Source organism: Aethalodelphis obliquidens, unplaced genomic scaffold (assembly GCF_003676395.1).
Source record: "Aethalodelphis obliquidens isolate GAN/ISIS:26980383/991018 unplaced genomic scaffold, ASM367639v1 scaffold38, whole genome shotgun sequence".
Taxonomy (NCBI): domain Eukaryota; kingdom Metazoa; phylum Chordata; class Mammalia; order Artiodactyla; family Delphinidae; genus Aethalodelphis; species Aethalodelphis obliquidens.
Window position 1 is genome coordinate 12,869,318 of NW_020837982.1, and position 18,428 is coordinate 12,887,745.

The window sequence follows — 18,428 nt, forward strand, 5'->3', positions numbered from 1 at the left end:
ACCTTCTCGATGAGCTCAATGCAGGCGGCCAGGTCCATCCCGAAGTCGATGAACTCCCACTCGATGCCCTCCTTCTTGTACTCCTCCTGCTCCAACACGAACATGTGGTGGTTGAAGAACTGCTGCAGCTTCTCGTTGGTGAAGTTGATGCACAGCTGCTCCAGGCTGTTGAACTAAATAAATGGATGCGTTTACTTTTCTCTTAGCAAATTGAGCAGTTTAAGATATAGGGCTTCTTAATTTAAAAATGTAGACTAGCCTTTAGATTATGGGTATCAAAGTCCTTGGGGGGCTGTGAAATCTACTGTTTCCTCTGCTGCCATTTTATACAAAATCCTAAATCATCATCATTATTAACTCTCCTTTCTTGCACTTGCTTAAATTGACTCAGGTGTTTTTCTGAGTTCCTACTTAATCATTCCATGTTTATTCCCATCATCTTCTGCATTTTCTGTTGACTCATTTAACAGCTAATTTGAAACCCATTAGAAGCTGACTGGGAGGAGTCTTGTGTGGAAGCCATCATGGTCAGCATTGCAAGGGAGCAATAATTGCCACCCCTACTCTTTGATGTGAAGCGAAAAAAATCAAGATTCCAAATATTATGTACAGTCTATTAACACACACTCATATTTTTTAAAAGCCAAAATGTTAACATTAACTAGATATAAATAGCAGAATTAATATGGACTCCTTTTCCTTCATTTTCCATAATTTCTGCCATGCCTAAGTTTTGCATTTATAATTAGAAAAAGATAAACTTCTTTAAAACTATAAGCAGGAAAAATGTGTCTTATAAATATGAGTTTTTATCCCATATCACATTGATGAGAATTAAGAGTTCCTTGCATTGAATTTATTAATGCTGACTCTAAATTGCTGACCTTTTCTCAGCTCTTATTATCTGCCTAAGTGTTTCTGAATGGTTTCCCTACCATATATTCAGAGCATGTTATGCACTGCACAGGTTTATTTTGATATTTTTATATTAACTCCACTTTGCATTGTGGGATTTTTAAACCCCTCACTACAACAACCTAATTCCCAACTCCCTTTGGATCATGTAGCAAGTTAAAGAGTCCTCAGTAAGTAGCTTATTTCTTATAGAAGTGGGATTGCCACTACAATAAATGATTAGCTGCCCAATCAGTGTCTTTTAAATTTTAGCATAACTTTTTGACATTGGTAATAAAAGGTTATAATATTCACAGATTTCTTCTTATTGATGTTTCCATTGCTTTACTGTAAAAACCCCTTAGCAGCGTACTACCAACTCACATCAAAGATCTCAAAGCCAGCGATGTCCAAGACCCCGATGAAGTACTGCCTGGGCTGCTTGGTGTCCAGCTGCTGGTTGATGCGGGTGACCATCCACAGGAACATCTTTTCATAGACAGATCTGGCCAGGGCGCCCACTGCATTGTACACCTTGAAAGACAAAGGTGTATCCCTTGAGGTTCATAGAGGACCATAAAATGCTTGCATCCCTGGCTGTGAATTTGAATTATGTACGTACCTGCTCTACAGTCTGGCCTTTGGTGACGTACTCATTGCCGACCTTGACCCTGGGGTTGCAGAGGGCTTTGAGCAGGTCAGCAGAGTTCAGACTCTGGAGGTAGGCTGCCTTGTCAGCAACTGAAAGGAAGAAAGGATAGAATGATGTTATGGCCCAAAGCAACCCGCTTCCTCAAATAAAAAAAAATTTTTTAAGCTACAGGCATTTTGTGCAGTGTTTTCAGAATATCTTTTTGAGTATTCTTGCCCATTTTTTTCACTAACTTCAAGACCTTGGTTATGGGTAGTGTTCCCTAAAGAACTTCAGAAATTGTAGGGACATATGTCTAATACCCGTGCTGCACATATCTTATATAGGTATACTTTCAAATGCAATTCTTGGAAATGAATTTGTCTTCCCAGGAAAGCTCAAGGGTAACAAGTTAAGAATGTGATTTTCGGGCTTCCCTGGTGGCGCAGTAGTTAAGAATCCACCTGCCAATGCAGGGGACACAGGTTCGATCCCTGGTCCGGGAAGATCCCACATGCCGCGGAGCAACTAAGCCCTTGAACCACAACTACTGAGCCCGCGTGCCACAACTACTGAAGCCCGCGTGCCTAGAGCCTGTGCTCTGCAACAAGAGGAGCCACCGCAATGAGAAGCCCCTGCTCACTGCAACTAGAGAAAGCCCGCACGCAGCAACGGAGACCCAATGCAGCCAAAAATAAATAAATTAAATAAATAATTTTTTTAAAAAAAGAGTGTGATTTTCAAACAAACATGAAGTCAGGTGGATACTCAGTTGATACCTTCAGTGCCATCTGGCTCCGCTTGCTCCTCACGCTGCTTTTGCTTAAATTTCAAGTTTCCATAATGCATCACAGCCCCCGTGAGCTTGTAGATAGAGATCTTCTCATCATTAGTAAAGCCCAAAATATCAATAGCACTCTGCCAACACAACCAATAGAATGACTGTCAGGTTATGATCCATAACCTGGTTATGTTGTTATGTTAATAGTTAACATGTTTATAGTTAATAGTTAATATGTTTACTATTAATAGTTCACATTTGGATAATTCCTGATTTGTTGGTCAGACTGAGGAAACTACCAGTACTGATGGGAGCAAGGAACTCCTTAGATTGCGTGTCTAGGGAGCTAGTCAACTGGAAGCCAGCACAGAGCATTGGAATCACAGGCGCATACTCTCTGAAGATGCAAAAAGTAAACTTAAAATAGAGAACAAGGATAGTAAACTTATTATTTTGAGAGGTGGTATGGATTTAATGCAAGTAGATTATTAAAAAATGGTTTAGGGAAATTCGGAAAGGATAGTTCTTTAAAAGACTATCATGGGCAAGTGAGATGTTGCAGGGGCACATCCCAGTCTTTTCAGTTGACTCCAGGTGGCACATCCACGCCCATCTTTGAATCTTCTTTTGTGATTTCTACGAGAAACTGAGGATTTATCTAGCGGGACCGTTGCTCTGACCCCAAATAATCATTCTACTTTTCTTGTGTTCTACTTACATCCGTGGCCATCAATTCTTCCTGATCATCAATGCTGGGCACGCTGATCTCCCCTTGACTGACGAATGGGAAATCAAATGGGTTGGTGGTAATCAGAAGCATTTCTAAGTACATGGAACAGAGAAAAGGTAAGCAGAAATATCCTCTTCATTAAAATAACAGATTTCTAGACAAATTCTAAGGCACTAGGATGGAAAAAGCCGTGATATGTTATTGCCCAATGAAAAAAAGAGATTACGGAAGAGCATGTAACTGTGATTCCAGTTACTGTATGTATGTATCTATTTGTAAAGATATATCTACAGAAAATGACTGGAATGATATTCATCCAAGTGTTTATAGTGATTATTTTCATAGTGATAGGATTTGGAGGTGTTATTTTCAGTTTTCCCTTTGAATTTTTATAATGAGCACACATAAATTTTTACCAAACTTACAAAGCTGTTTTCAAAATCAAGACAATATGTACAGTTGACAAAATTCCATCGTGGAATACTGAGTTGGACCAGGCATTGCTAGGTGCGGGTGTAGTAATTTTGGAAAGGAATTATTACGTTTCTTACCAATTAGTTCTGGTTTCTTGTTGGATGTGATCTGATAAAAAATATGATAGCTCCTTTCAGCCTTAAGCTGGAAAGTAACTCTAGACTTCTCTAACAGATCTGGAAGGAAATAAATGACAAAGAGGAAAAATGTAAAAATTCATATGAGATGCAAATTTTAGTCAATATTATAGGTCATAAGAAACAGAAATTATTGTAAGGTATATGCAAGCACTTACATGTTTCAATATCAGCAGAAGCCAGTTTTCCTGTAGTGCCAAAGTGGATTCTAATGAATTTACCCTTGAAAGAAAAATTAACATTACTACTTTGTTTTTGAATCATATCAAATCTTTGAGAAACTCAAAACACTTGAAGTGCTGACATTTTAATATTAAATCAATTCAGAGACAATTTGTTTCAGGTAGAAAAAGGTGTATCTCCTATTCTTTAGGTAAGATAATTTTATCTTTAAAATTTAAAAATTGTGGATAATTGTAAATAGTGAAAGATGAACTCAGATATAGGGTCATATATCTTTTTTTTTTTTTTTTTTTTTTTGTGGTACGCGGGCTTCTCACTGTTGTGGCCTCTCCCGTTGTGGAGCACAGGCTCCGGACGTGCAGGCTCAGCGGCCATGGCTCACGGGCCCAGCCGCGCCGCGGCATGTGGGATTCTCCCGGACCGGGGCATGAACCCGTGTCCCCTGAATCGGCAGGCAGACTCTCAACCACTGCACCACCGGGGAAGCCCGGGTCATATATCTTTTTAGACAGGACTTGGATCCATGTTATTACATGCTCAGAGGAAAAGGAAAGAGCCATGGTATAATATAATTAAATTAGAATGGAATGAAAAAGACTCAGAGAATGTATTCACAAACATCCCATAAATTTTGACCAGTGAGCAGTGTCTGTAATAGTGTCCAAGAGACTTACAAAGCGAGAGGAGTTATCATTCCTCACGGTCTTGGCGTTGCCAAAGGCCTCAAGCAGGGGGTTGGCACTGATGATTTGATCTTCCAGAGTCCCCTGCAAAGGCAAGAGCATTCCTCACATGTGGGGCTCGGGAGTTTCTTACTAGACAGCTTGGATCCTGACGTGGCAATCAGACCCACCTGCATTTTGCCACTAGTACCTTCATCCTTCCTCTTCTCGCCAGTGACTGCAATTGTTGCAAAGTACTGGATGACACGCTTCGTGTTCACAGTCTTCCCAGCCCCAGATTCTCCGCTGTCAAATAAAAACCAAGTCAGTAGGGGTCCCACAGCTGGTAGCTATTGCAGTCATGAAAAGAAAGCATCAGATCTACTTACGTGATCAGGATTGACTGATTCTCACGGTCTACAAAAGAGAGATTAAGGACGGTCAGTACTGCCTAACATCTTATGGAAAAACCTGAACGAACATTTTGGCCAACCCAATATTTGTAAATGGAGAGTACATAAAATGGCATGGACTTAGTATTTTTTTTTTTGCGGTACGCGGGCCTCTCACTGCTGTGGCCTCTCCCATTGCGGATCACAGGCTCCGGACGCGCAGGCCCAGCGGCCATGGCTCACGGGCCCAGCCGCTCCGCGGCATGTGGGATCCTCCCGGACCGGGGCACGAACCCGTGTCCCCTGCATCGGCAGGCAGACTCTCAACCACTGCGCCACCAGGGAAGCCCCATGGACTTGGAATTTTTCAGCAGTCTCGAGGACTTGGCGGCCCTAGGCCTAGCACCTTTGCCAGCACTGCTCTCTCCTGCTCCCTGTGCCCACCCCCGCCGCACATTAGTGTACAGACTGCCATTGAAACAGAACGCTGCAAAGAAGCATCAGACTTTCTCTTTTTATACTCCACCACTAAATACTCACTGAAAGTGGACTTTGGGGTTTTCAGGTGGATTTAGATGACAAGTTAGTAACATGTTTATTGTAGGTACAAGAAGTAATGAAAAATAGGCATTAGAGATGTTTTTAGTGCGTGAGAAGGAGTAAATATGGTAAAGGTGGTACCTTTGGAAATAATCATGGCCTTAGTCATATTTTTAGGGAAAGTAAAAGTTCATTTTGATGTTTTACTCTCTCTGAAGGGGAAATCTTTCAGCCCTTTCCCCAGGTTACCTTTGTACCTTAGACTGACCTAGCTGAGACAATATTCTAGGAATAAGATGTACGGTATAACTGTTTTAATACCAGATACACCTTAAAATCTGGAGTGTGTTTAGGTTGGTTCTGGGCAAAGGGCAATAGCATTTAGGGGACCACCTCAAAGAGTGTGCTGAGACGGGTAGAGTCTCTTTCTCCTATGGTTCTGTTCTAAAAAGATGCACAAAACATCCAACTCACCAGTCAGCATGAACTGGTAGGCGTTGTCAGAGATGGAGAAGATGTGGGGCGGGGCCTCCTGGCGCTTTTTGCCTCGGTAGGCAGCCACCACCTCAGGGTTGTACACCGGCAGCCACTTGTAGGGGTTGACGGTGACGCAGAAGAGGCCCGAGTAGGTCTATGCAAGGGAGTAAGAAAGAATAACTAGCTGTGATTTGTGCAATTAACTCATTAAATGAATTTTCACTAAAAGGAACACTTTAATTAAGTGCTCTACATGTCTTCAAGGCATCAGCACAAAAACTAGTTGAAAGGTTCAACAAGGCAGCAGAATCCTTGAGGGAAGGGACTATAGCTTAGACTTCTCATTATTCCTTTTGGGATTTGTCACAGTGATTTTCACATAGCAGGAGCTCCAAAGTTGTGGGGTTTTTTAAATGTAGTATAAGACATTTTTTACTGTAGTTTAGAAAATGGGCATATATTTCCTTTGTAGCATTAAGATATTCAAATTCATAAAAACATAAATTTGGTACCGAAGTACTCAACAATATGGAAAATCTTCTTAAGATACTGTGATCCAGTCATTTAAAAAGGCACACATGAAGGTATGCAGCAGTACTGGGGAGATATTTGTAAAATACTACTGAGTTACAAAGATACAGAACACAAAATGATGTAAATACGTTATGATTACAACAGATGGATTTCCAAAATCTTTGACAACTGGTCTAGGATAAGTACAAACCAATCAGAATGGATGCTGACTCTAAACACCAGGTACACTTGTGTAGGTGTTGTCCAGCTGACTAGTAGCAGTGGCTAAACTATACAGAAATGACAGGAATTCCTTGACGGTCCAGTGGTTAGGACTCTGAGCTCCTGTTGTAGGGGGCGCGGGTTTGATCCCTGGTTAGGGAACTAAGATCCTGCAAGCTGTATGGTACGGCCAGAAAACAAAAAACAAAAAAACCCTATACAGAAATGTCAGCCTAACATAATAGATTCAATTAGAAAGTACTACTGAGTTTGTATTATGTGCAAAGCCTCTGCAAGGCCCTAAGAATGAAACATAAATGAGATGTTGTTCCTTGAGGAACTTTCAGTCTATGTAGGAGACAGACACGTAAATGACTGATGGTGGAAAAACATTGTCAGTGTTATTGCAGAGACAGAAACAACAGGACATGACATCCAACTTTGCCTGGGGAAGTTGGGAAGTTTTCATCAAAGAGGCATTCCACCCAGAAGGGACCAGAACACAGAGATACAAATTGTGGTTATTTTGGAGGAGTGAAAATTGGTCTTTAGAAACATTATTTTTAAGTGTTAATACATGAGTTTATATTTTCCTTCTGAATGATTCTGCATCAGGAATGGGGATGAGGGGAGATGTAAGCACGTGGTTGAGATATAAACAGTAGCTGCGCTAGCGTTTGTTCAAGGGCTCTCTGGCAAACCCAGTCCTTGTGGACAACGGCCTTGCCTGGCTTTGGATGAGAAGACAAAGGATTAAGTGCCAGCTGTTGGGTTGAGCCTTATAGCAGCAACCGTGAGCCTTTTAACTAGTGACATTACTAGTGAGAGCGCAATGAGTCACTACTTGTAACCCATTTATACTATAATGAGCTGACAGGGTCCAGTGATAAAGCCCACTTTGGGGGTGGGGGGCACTCACATAGATCATCCAGGCTGTGTAACGCTCTTTGAGGTTGTACAGCACTCCTGGCTCGTGCAGGTGGGTCATCATGGCCATGTCCTCGATCTTGTCAAACTTGGGAGGGTTCATGGGGAAGACTTGGTCATCTTTCACTGTCAGAGTCTGGTAAACAGGAAGGGTAACTGTTTGTCAACTGAGTGACCACACAAAATAATCAGTAGAATGTGGTTGGCTCCTGGGACTCTACTCACTGCTCCTCCTTCGGTCTTCACTGTCACTTTCCCACCTTCTCTGCTCTGGATAGTCCCTTTGACAAAGGATTCCTTGGGCTCGACCACAAAGACAGATGACTTGGCGTCAAAGGGCCTATTCTGGGCCTCAATGCGCTCCTTTTCAGACTTTCGGAGGTAAGGAGCGGCCTCCCCAAAAACGGCCATTTCCTGGTCTGAACTCATGGCTGCTGAACTCAGAGGTCCTAAAGGAGATGAAACATTTCATACTAGAGATTCCGGATTGTCATCTATATCCATAAATCTCTATCTTGATGATATTTCATAGGCCCAGTTGAAAATTCCATCAGGCAGGTGCACTGTACTCCATGCTACAGTTATTGAAACAAACATATTACAAGGACTCAGAGGCATCAGGGGTCACTGTGTACCCAGCATTGTACACAGTGGCTTTTTTCTTGTTTCATCCTTCAAGAATGACATTCTAATAAGAGGGCTGGGTGGTGGCCTCGCATGCTGTTAAGGAGCTTGTGATCTGAGCCTCAGTGTCTCCATCTTTAGAATAGGGATTATAATATTGCCTTTCTGAATCCACAACCCATGAGATAGAGTGAAGACACTTCGAAAAAGAAAAGTTAAAATAATGACTGAGAAAGCAAATTGAAATAGTTGAGGCTACTAGATATAAAATGTCATTTATTATAATGCAAGAGAATTCTATTTCCTGCCATATAACGTAAGAGACCTTTATGTTCTCCGTGAGACGTTCAGCTAGAAGTGCTCATGTTCAGTGGACTTGGCGGCGAGTCGGATTATAATTGTGTTTACTATTTTTTTTTTTTAGCTGGGTGCTTAGTAGAGTTTCTCTAACATAATTTCTTTGCATATTAAATCCCGTTAATCAGTTTAACCCAGTTAAACTAATTGAGGATAAAAGCCACAGCAGACATTATCCTCATTCTTCCACATTAAAGTCTCCCTCTGCTATTCCACATTTCCTTCCAAAAGAGGCAGGCTCCGGCTGCCCCATTCTGTGTTGTCAGCAGGTTGCCGGTGGCATCAGTAGAATGAAAGGTTTAGCAGAGGATGCTACTTCAGTCATTACGTGATCAAATTACTTGAAACTCATTTTAATCATCTTCCCACCAGTCTCTCTCTTTAGAAATGCAGTGTGTAGTAGTGGGGCAGACTAATATCTTTACTATCTATGTGACAAAAATTTCATAGTGTTTTGGTTTCATACAGCACTCAGCACTGGATAAAGTAACTTTTTAAAAGTCTTTAAAGAAGTAAAAGAAGCATTTTCCTAGGTACTTCTTATTTGTTAGATATCATGTTTGCTAAATGAATTCTAAAAGCAGGACACATTTTTATCAAATTTGAGATTTTTAGCCAGGGAATCTTAGCGCAGATTTTTTTTCCTACAGAAACAAAATAATATTCTATTAACAACTGTTCTCTTGCAAAAATATCGTCCCACCAGTGCCTGAGTCCTAAGACTAGGTGCATCGCTCTAAAAGGCAAGTCCTCCGTCTCCTTCTCCCACACCTTTCCTGAAATACGGTTGTTAAGGTATATTTCCTGAGACAATCACTTTCTCAAAGGTTGCTAAATGACACAAATCTGTTCTAGAGGTTCTCGCCTTCTCCTCCAGGGACTGGTTAGTCCAAATCTTACCTTGTTAGCAAGTGAGAAGATGCAGCCTGGAAGTGAGACAGTTCTATAAAAGAAAAGGAAAAAGTACTTGATTAGTTAACCAAAAAGAAAACAAAGCAAAACAAAAATCCCATTTGTGGCATTACTTGCTGTTGTAAACAGAAGGCAACAAAAGTCATGGACGTAAAATGTGCAGTATCAGAAAGAGCAGTACCCCAGCCAGCAGCTGCAGCTGACACTGGGCGGTGTAGCTAGCCAGTGTTCCTCCTGAAAGTCCGGTCCTGTTCCCACTTACCTTGGAGCTTTTTAAAGCAGGACGAGTCAGCCTCATTCCAAGGGCTCCTTTATATGGATAGCTATGGAAACAATGCAGCTGCTTCTCCTTTCTTAAGTCAAAAGGAATTGTTTGGCAAAAAAAGTCTTGGCAGTCTTGTATCCCCACATAAATCTCATTCATGTTAAGAATGGTTGGATATAATTAGAAATATTTTTCTTATTGAGTATGTGGATAAATCTCTTATGGATAATTTGAGAAGATGATCTGAAAGGAAGGTTCACACTGGTGGTTAAAGGCAGTGGCGGGGCAGCGAGAATACCTGGCTTCTCTCATAAATTCCTCCTGGCCTTGCTGGGCATGCCTTTTGGGGTTGTGTTGCATCACTTTACATACTTAACAGATGAAATGATAGAAATAAAGGACAAATATTTATTTTAATTTTGTGAGGGTTAATTTTTACCTGTCGATCTTTTTCTTCCAGCCCTGCAAAATTAAGCTATGTGCCATGAGCGATTTAAAAAGAAAGTCCTCCCTTCCAATATTCTTGTAGTTTTGGGAATACCCTTACTCTCTCACTGTTCTACTTTTGCCCAAGCTAGTCCTTACACAGCACACTATTTCCTGTCCACCTACTCATTTGACTTGCCTGCAAAAAGAAAGGCTGAATATTTAAAGGTGCTTTTAGGGAGTACTTTTCAATATTTTTCATGTGAGCACACTGGAGAAAAAAATGATAACCTTCGTGTAGCGTGCTAGAAAAACGTGGGCGTGATTTGGTTATGTATATAAATAAAGGCCGTGGTGAGAACGTGTCTTTATTTATGTAACATAAATATAATATGCATAGCATTAAGGAATATATTAAATACTGAATGTGTCTAACACTTCCAATTTTCTTTTTTTAAGGAGAAATTTCAGCTAGGTGCCATGAACAAAAGTTATTTATATCTGACTTTGTACTTGAAGTAATGACACGTTTCCTGATCAGAAATTTTTAAAGAGGGCATAGAGTATGTGCATTCTTTTTTTTTTTTTTTTTTTTTTTTTTTTTTGCGGTACGCGGGCCTCTCACTGTTGTGGCCTCTCCCGTTGCGGAGCACAGGCTCCGGACGCGCAGGCTCAGCGGCCATGGCTTACGGGCCCAGCCGCTCCGCGGCATGTGGGATCTTCCCGGTCCGGGGCACGAACCCGTAGTCCCCTGCACCGGCAGGCGGACTCTCAACCACTGCGCCACCAGGGAAGCCCTGTGCATTCTTAATAATTACCACTGTGGAGAAACTTTGCCCAAGAAGGCTATAAAAATGTGAAACCATATATATATATTTTTTTACAACTGTTGAAATTGTATTTTAAAAATTTATAGTTTTTCCTTCATTGACAAATATAATGCTGAGATTTGTAGGATAATGAGAATAAATTTTGAATCCACTTGAACTCTTTTTTTTATATCAAATATTTCAAAAGATGATGAAGCCCTAATCTTTAAAACATCCACGCGTTAGAGGATTCATCCTGCATCTAGGTTGGTCACTACTGGAAGGGCACATCGACCACAAATACACAGAAGTATCTGATAGAGTCAAAGGCCCAAATTTGGAGCTCCCACTGTGAGCTGTTTGCACTAAGACAACCCACTTGGCCTTCCTATACCCCTGCGTGGTCTGGCTGCGCTCTGGCTGCACGCCTTGTTCCAGGCATCCTGGAACATCAGCCCTCCCAGAAACTCCAGGGGTCTCTTGCCTACAGCTGGCAGCATCACACTCTCAGCTGGCTTCTGATGTACATGCCTTCTTGGTTCCACTCAGCACATGCTTAATGCCACCACTGTGCTTGCCTGCTTTGAGGATTGTAGAGTACGCTGTCATGTCAAACTCTAACTCAGCCCAGGCTGCCCTCTGAGGAACCCCTGGCTAACTTCTCACAGCTAGAGAGCACCTCCCAAGGCACTGGCCTCTCTGCCTATCAGCCACCCTGTGACTGATGGGATCAACATTGCCTGGCACCTCGGTAACCTTTTTGATGCTAAGATTCACTGGCTGGCAGCTCTGCTTTGAGGTGAGCTGTGGTTCTATTTCCCCATACTAAGCAGCCATTTTTACTGCTCAGACCAATATTTTGATAAGTCTTGTTCTATTCCTGATGCCCGTGGGCATTTTCTCTATGCTTTATTAAATATTTCCTGTCTTATGTTGTTTACAAAATGCCCTCCATTTTTAAGTCATGTCATGGTTATGTATTCTGCTTCCTCGGTTTGTAAACTCCTTTGGCAGATACCGTATTTACTCACAGAAGTGTCGAACATATATATATATATATATATATATATATATATATATTTTTTTTTTTTTTTTTTTGCGGTACGCGGGCCTCTCACTGCTGTGGCCTCTCCCGTTGCGGAGCACAGGCTCCGGACGCGCAGGCCCAGCAGCCATGGCTCACGGGCCCAGCCGCTCCGCGGCTTGGGGGATCTTCCCGCACCGGGGCACGAACCCGCGTCCCCTGCATCGGCAGGCGGACTCTCAACCACTGCGCCACCAGGGAAGCCCTAACATATATATTTTAATGTAAAGAAGAAAATGCAAAGCCTCATTGCCATTGGTTGAGAAATACTTCTAATTGTTCCCTTTGCTATGTGGCTCATGACTTGTCGCTGGTTGATGTTCTCTGCGAACTAGGGCTTAGGGAATATGTCAGCCAGGATAATCTGCTTTTCCGTTCCGCAAACAATTCAAAGACACACGTATTCTTCTGGAATTTTTCTTGATTTCACCAATATTTTGGCCACTGTTCTAATGTGTCAGGAGCTTTTGACTTTGTTGCTTACCCCTTGGGATATGTATCACACTTAGGAATAGTGACAACTTGGGAATAGAAGGAACTCAAGAGTGAATACTTAAAGAAGGTCCCAAGGGAATGGCAGCCACTGACTGTCTTCAGAAGGTTATAATTTAGCTGGGAAACTAAAAAAGCATAATGAAGTGGCTTGGGTCACCTTCTAAACAGTGATTGCAGGTTTAAAAGTACAGTGTACAAGTTATTTGCAGGGAAGGAGCCATATTTTAGGCATCTGTTTGATCTTCATCAACACCTAGAATGGTGCAAACATATAGAAAGTGACCCCGGTTCCAGCTTACAAATTCCCGATGTTCCAAGTTTCTTTAACCTGATCATTCTTGTTCCCAGCAACAAATTGGAATATGGATTTGACTTGAATACACACAAGCTGGGTATCGTTGGGTATTTACTGAACCTCCCCAGTAGACTCCACTTCCTGATCTATAAAATGGATAATGAAGGATACCTCATAAAGGTGTTTGAAGAATAAATAATACAATGCCTTAAAACTTAGAACAGTGTCTGGCACCCATTATTAATTCCATAGATATTAACAATTGTGATTTCTATGCCCCCATCTTTTGTTACTTCTTACTGTGAACTCTCCGTTGCAGTGAAGTAGTTTCCTTTCTGATTCATGTATGAAACAAGACATGCTTGTTTCACCGATTATTTCAGCTACCCAGTAAACATTTCCAGAACATTCCTATATGCTAGGCTCTTAGGTAAGCTCCCCACTGCCACCATGGAATGTCTGCCTCTCTTTTGTATCATTCACATATCTCATGTATAATCAAAATCCAGCTCAGGACTTACCCAGACATTTTTTGCAGTTATCCTACCTGCTAGAGGAAGGGTAGTTTGGCCTGGAAAGAGACAAGCTGTTACATTAAGATAGTTGTGAAGAAATGAGAGTCCAGTCTAGAGAGTTGGTGGTAGAAATGAAAAGAAAGAATGCTCAAGAAACTGGTTAACTGGTGCTTTCCTGGGGGAGGAGAAATTAACGTTTGGTAGCAGTGTCGAAGGGAGACTGAGGTTTCACACTATACCTTTCATACCTTTTGAATTTTTGTGCTGGGTGCATGTTTAATTGCTTTAGAAATAAAAAGTGATGATTTGTCAAAAGTGGATCCCTCTAAAAAATGTAACAAAGAACGGATGTAATTGAAAGAATTGCAACCACAGAATTAAAGAGATAAGAGACAGAGGAGTCGAGATCCAAGAGGTAAGTGTTCAGTGGCCACTTCTCTCTCTCTTCTGTAGATTAGACTCCATGAGTCAGCATGTTGAAAACTGTGGACGCTGAGGTGGTTTTCTAGGAATGTGTTGGCTTTCTGGTTCAGATTGGTCTCTTTGTACTAGCAACCCACACGTGTAAAGTCCCATCAGTAGAAATCTGCACTTCCAAGTGTCTAGTCATAGAATTCCCTGAGAATTTGCTTTATAAAGAAAAAAGGAAATGGCTATCAAGAGGCCTATGGGAGTGCTCATAATTCAAAGTTATTGAGAGAGATGGTGAGGGTCATTCAAAAGCCGTTTATAATTTGGTTTTGTCACGTATTACATGGCCTCCTAAAAAGAGGATTGAGTTTTGAAATAATACATTACTTAGTCCTAATTTAAAATAGGTGTGGGAGAGGGAAAGTTTGTATCTGTGAGCATTGGTGGGTAGAATTGTTCAGGAAGCTGCGGGAACTGTGCTGTGCTAAAACGCAGGAATCCAAAGGCTTGTATGTAAAGCATCCTGTTAAGTGCTTAGCAGAGGAGAAGGTGGGCTATATTTGGTGCCTGACACCCTGCAGTTCCACCAGCACAGAGATGTAATCTGTGTGTGGATAAGGGAGTTTGGTGACCCTTCGTGGAGAAATTTCAGAGAAGAATAACTAACTCCCTTAAGACTAAACCAATGTTTGTTTGTTTTCCTAATGACAAAAGTTAATATCGGTATGTGGACATTCTAGAAGTTTGGAAAAAGAACAACAAAAGAATGAAAGTCAAGATAATTTCTTAATGGTGGAATTAGAGAAAAATGTATTCACTTCTGCACATCTCAACATTCACTTACCAACTTGTATCAGGTTAATTTAATTATGCAATTAAGAGGTGTAATAAGTATGTTTTGGTCTCAATTATCCTTCTGTTTATCAAATAGTAGACATCAATTCATGTTAGTCAAATGATTAAAAATAAACGAACATTATTTTCGTAATGCAACTATGTTCATAGCATTTTACAGCCTGTAAACATCTTATGGGCATTATCTTACTTTTGTCTTTCAAAGCTCTGGCATGTGGATGGGGCAGATAAACTCTCCTCATTTTATATTTGAAGAACCACGCGATTCAGAGGGTGCATGAAATGGCTTGCCTAAGCAGAGTGGAGCTCAGATCAAGATTTCCTGCTCCACTTTCCATTGCTTTTAATGCCTAATATATGTAACTCTGATTGCTGTTCATTCTAGAACTGCTCTAACTCCTTCAGGTGGACTATTAGGATGTAAGTCAGTAAACTGCTAGCCTTCACCAGACATCTTACAATGTTCTGGGGAAGGTAGGAGGATATACTAAAATAAATTTACCAGTAGTTATTCTGGAATGTAGACAGTTTTAAGTGTGCACCCCCAGAGGAGATGGATGGAATAGTCCTTGCCCCCAACCCTTTGCTACCCTGTTCTCTCAGTCACCTGGAAGTTACTGCACTGACTGTAACAGTACACACACATTTCTTTAGTGCAGGGATGGGATCTGGTAGAGGAATGAGGGAAGGCTTCATAGAATTGACATCTGAGATGGTCCAGGAAGGAGTGGGTAGGATTTGACAGGTGGAAATCCAGGAAGAAAGAAATTCTGGGTGCCAGAACGGAAACAGAAAGAACAGAGGCGGGAAGAGGGGAAGCCTGAAGCCTGTCTGAGGAAGAGGGAGCTGTCTTGTCTGATGCCAGCCGAACAGATGTGTAAGGCAGACGTCGAGGGAGACAAACTGAGACTAGATTTGTCCGAAGCTGTTTCTGCGACTAACCCATTCAGAATGAAATGTCTTCTAATCCCAAACTGAAAACGAGGCTGTGACCAGAGCACCTGCTGCAGGAGCTCTCTGCCTTTGTCCCCAGACCACTGAGCCCCTGCCACCCCGTTTCCTTATTTTTCATTCAGTTCTGCACTGTGGTTGGTTTTCCATCCCCCATATCCATACTCACCACAATAGCCTTTCACTGTTGGGCTCCTCTTCTGCCCTTGATCTGCCCTTGCTCTCTTCCTCCCTGGACCATGCTGGCTTATACTGTCAGGACACCTAGCTCCTCACCCTCTCCCTTGACTAGGGACGGCCCTTTCGCCCACTGAGGCCTCTCAGAGCTGGAAACAGCTGTGACTACTACTCAGCTCCTACGCTGTCTTCCCAAACCCACTCACAGCATGTGACGGCAAGGGGCCTTGAAGGCTAGACACAAGAGTTTGACTTGAATAAAATAGATATTTAGTCCCCCAAGTATGGGCCTATTAACCAAAACAATACTCCATGAATTTAGAATGCTGTACCATTGAGTACTAAAATCATCTCACACATGGTTTAAAGTAAAGTCTACCCAATGTTTCTCTGAGAAAGTTTTATTTTATTTGACTGTGAAAAGATTTCTAAAGTCAATTTTTAGGAATGGAAAACGTATTCAATTAACCCAATCTTGTTTTCCTTTGTACCAGTTGCAAGGAAAAAAGCTCAATCAAAATAATTTTTATTCTGTCCTACCAAGATCATCCCCCTCAAAAAAAAAAAAAATTTTTTAAAAAGAGTGTGAGTTTGGGGTGGGAACAGAATCCTCATGGTCAGAGGAGGAATGATTCCTGCTCTTTCTGTGAACTGGACATTTCGAGGAGAACCTAATGTGATTCAGCTTCCTCAAAACTGCTGCTTTTTGTTTGCTCTTGGCTTGTCCCAGTTGAGCAACTGGTCCAGTGGACAGGCGTTGATGAAAACAAGGCTGAGCTCCAAGGCTAAGGAGTATTTTTAGGTCTCGAGGTAGCAGGTTTTTTTATTTGAAGGAAAGGATGATAATGTCATCCAAAGCACTAGTCTTGTGCAGAAGCCGGCACTTGGCAGGACTTGGGAAGCATACTTCAAAAGGAATGCAGCGAAAGGCCAAGCATTGAGAGACCGAGTGCTGTGGAGGAGACCCAGTTGTTCTTCTGGCCTGTCCGAAAGACTTGACGGCAGATGTTTGAGTGGATTTTCTCATTCTTTGTCCCTTTTATAAACTGTCAATGAACACAGGCATTTGCTCTCTTTTGATTGCCCCATGGGAGACTGAAGCCTCGTGTCCTGTATTTTTCCCCATTGAGCAATAAGAATAAAAATAACCATTGAAACCCCCAAGATACATCATATCCTCATGGAAAGTGTTAGCTGGCCAATCTTGAACAATCCTGAGAGTAAAAATTATATGAATGGTTTGAAGATTGGATGCCTGTGTGTGTACACACGTGGGTGTATTGTGTGTTTACATGTACCCAGCATGCATGCATGTGCTTAATAAAAAGTGCCCTGTGCAGTCAGGAAAAAGGCAGGAATGAGAGTTGTTCAAGACTCATCACGGGGTAGCTGGGTGTTTAGATAGGCCTTCTCCCCTGAGGTCTTACTAGAACAAATGATTCTAACTTAGCATTCAGGAAAATCAATAATGTAGGTGAAATAAGGAAATTGAGCTTCTAGGAGCTGTCTTCAATTGAATCTTCTGATGTTTGTTGAGCTACTCAGGACCCATAGGCAAAGGCTTATGAACGAAAATTCTTTATCTGCAGACTGCTTTTAACAATCTCTGGTATCGTGGGGAAGTTCTTCCAAAGGTGCCATAGACCAGCTTTACTCAAAATGTGTCCTGAGTCCAGCACGACTGAAGAGAAAGGGACTTTGTGGTCACATAAGCTTGGGACACGCCGCCTTCCATGCCCTTCTCCTGAAGAGTGACTGTGCACATTGGCATGGATGAAGTCTCTTAGCATAAGTGTGACTTTATTGTTCTAAGTTTTTCATATACTTATTTAGCTATGGGGCTTTTTTCTTTCCCACTTTGTACTTGCACCATACTGCTAATGGCAGAAAGTATTTACACAACACGTAGCTGTTCCTGAACTTGATTTTTCTGTGTGTATGTCATTAATTACATCAGAGGTAATCAAAGTGGAGTCTGTGTGGACAGACCGCTGTATGTGGTCAGAGTCACCTGGGAGCTAATTAGAAATGCAGACTTGCCCCCCCCCCCCCCCCCCCCCCCCCCCCCCCCCCCCCCCGCGAGACCTACTGAATCAGAATCTCTGCAGGTGGGGCCCAGGAATCTATATTTTCATAAACTCTCCTTGGATTCTTATCTGTACTAAAGTTTGAGAAGCCCCAGGGCAGCTGTTCAGTCAGAACTGAGGCCGACGATTACGTGTCTTAATGACAAGCAATCCGCCATACCTTATGGATTCTCTCCTTGGCTTTTAAGCCCTCACCCAACCAGTCCAAACTTAGTTTACTTTTATCCCCAGCTCCACACCCTGCTTCCCTGTCTTCTGTGTGTACTCTGTTCTCACAGCCACCAAGCCTTGCTAATGCTGTCTTCACCTATTTTTATGCCATAGACCCCTTCTCAGAATGTTTTTAAATGCATACAGTGAAATACGTAAAATTTCGAAAGAAACTTATACTAAAGTTATACTGAAATAGTTATCAAAATATTTTGAAAGCTGTGTTGCTAAAAGAAGCAAATATATTTGCACTTCATATAAAATCTAGAGGCAGATCTGTAACTTATAATTTCAAAGTGGTGATGTCTATAATATCTTGTAGATATTTTGAAATATCTGCAACCACTGAAGTATGATATGAAAATATCTATGAATTCTTTTGGTGACAAAGT

General features: G+C 41.7%; 1 pseudogene across 1 annotated transcript in view; it reads right to left on the reverse strand.

The window, feature by feature from the left end:
* The window catches only part of LOC113633084 (myosin-2-like), an 11,199-nt pseudogene extending 1,458 nt beyond the window's left edge, over positions 1-9,741 (reverse strand). Inside the window, exons 1-15 of the transcript XR_003438051.1 lie at positions 9,719-9,741; positions 9,445-9,487; positions 7,789-8,012; positions 7,556-7,699; positions 5,899-6,055; positions 4,882-4,909; positions 4,684-4,798; positions 4,505-4,597; positions 3,806-3,869; positions 3,588-3,686; positions 3,025-3,128; positions 2,305-2,443; positions 1,517-1,635; positions 1,279-1,428; positions 1-173 (exon numbers count right to left, since the gene is read on the reverse strand). The exon at positions 1-173 is cut by the window's left edge and continues 125 nt beyond it. The product of XR_003438051.1 is annotated as a myosin-2-like (transcript). The remainder of the gene's footprint in view (positions 174-1,278; positions 1,429-1,516; positions 1,636-2,304; positions 2,444-3,024; positions 3,129-3,587; positions 3,687-3,805; positions 3,870-4,504; positions 4,598-4,683; positions 4,799-4,881; positions 4,910-5,898; positions 6,056-7,555; positions 7,700-7,788; positions 8,013-9,444; positions 9,488-9,718) is intronic.
* Between the last annotated feature and the right edge of the window lie 8,687 nt (positions 9,742-18,428).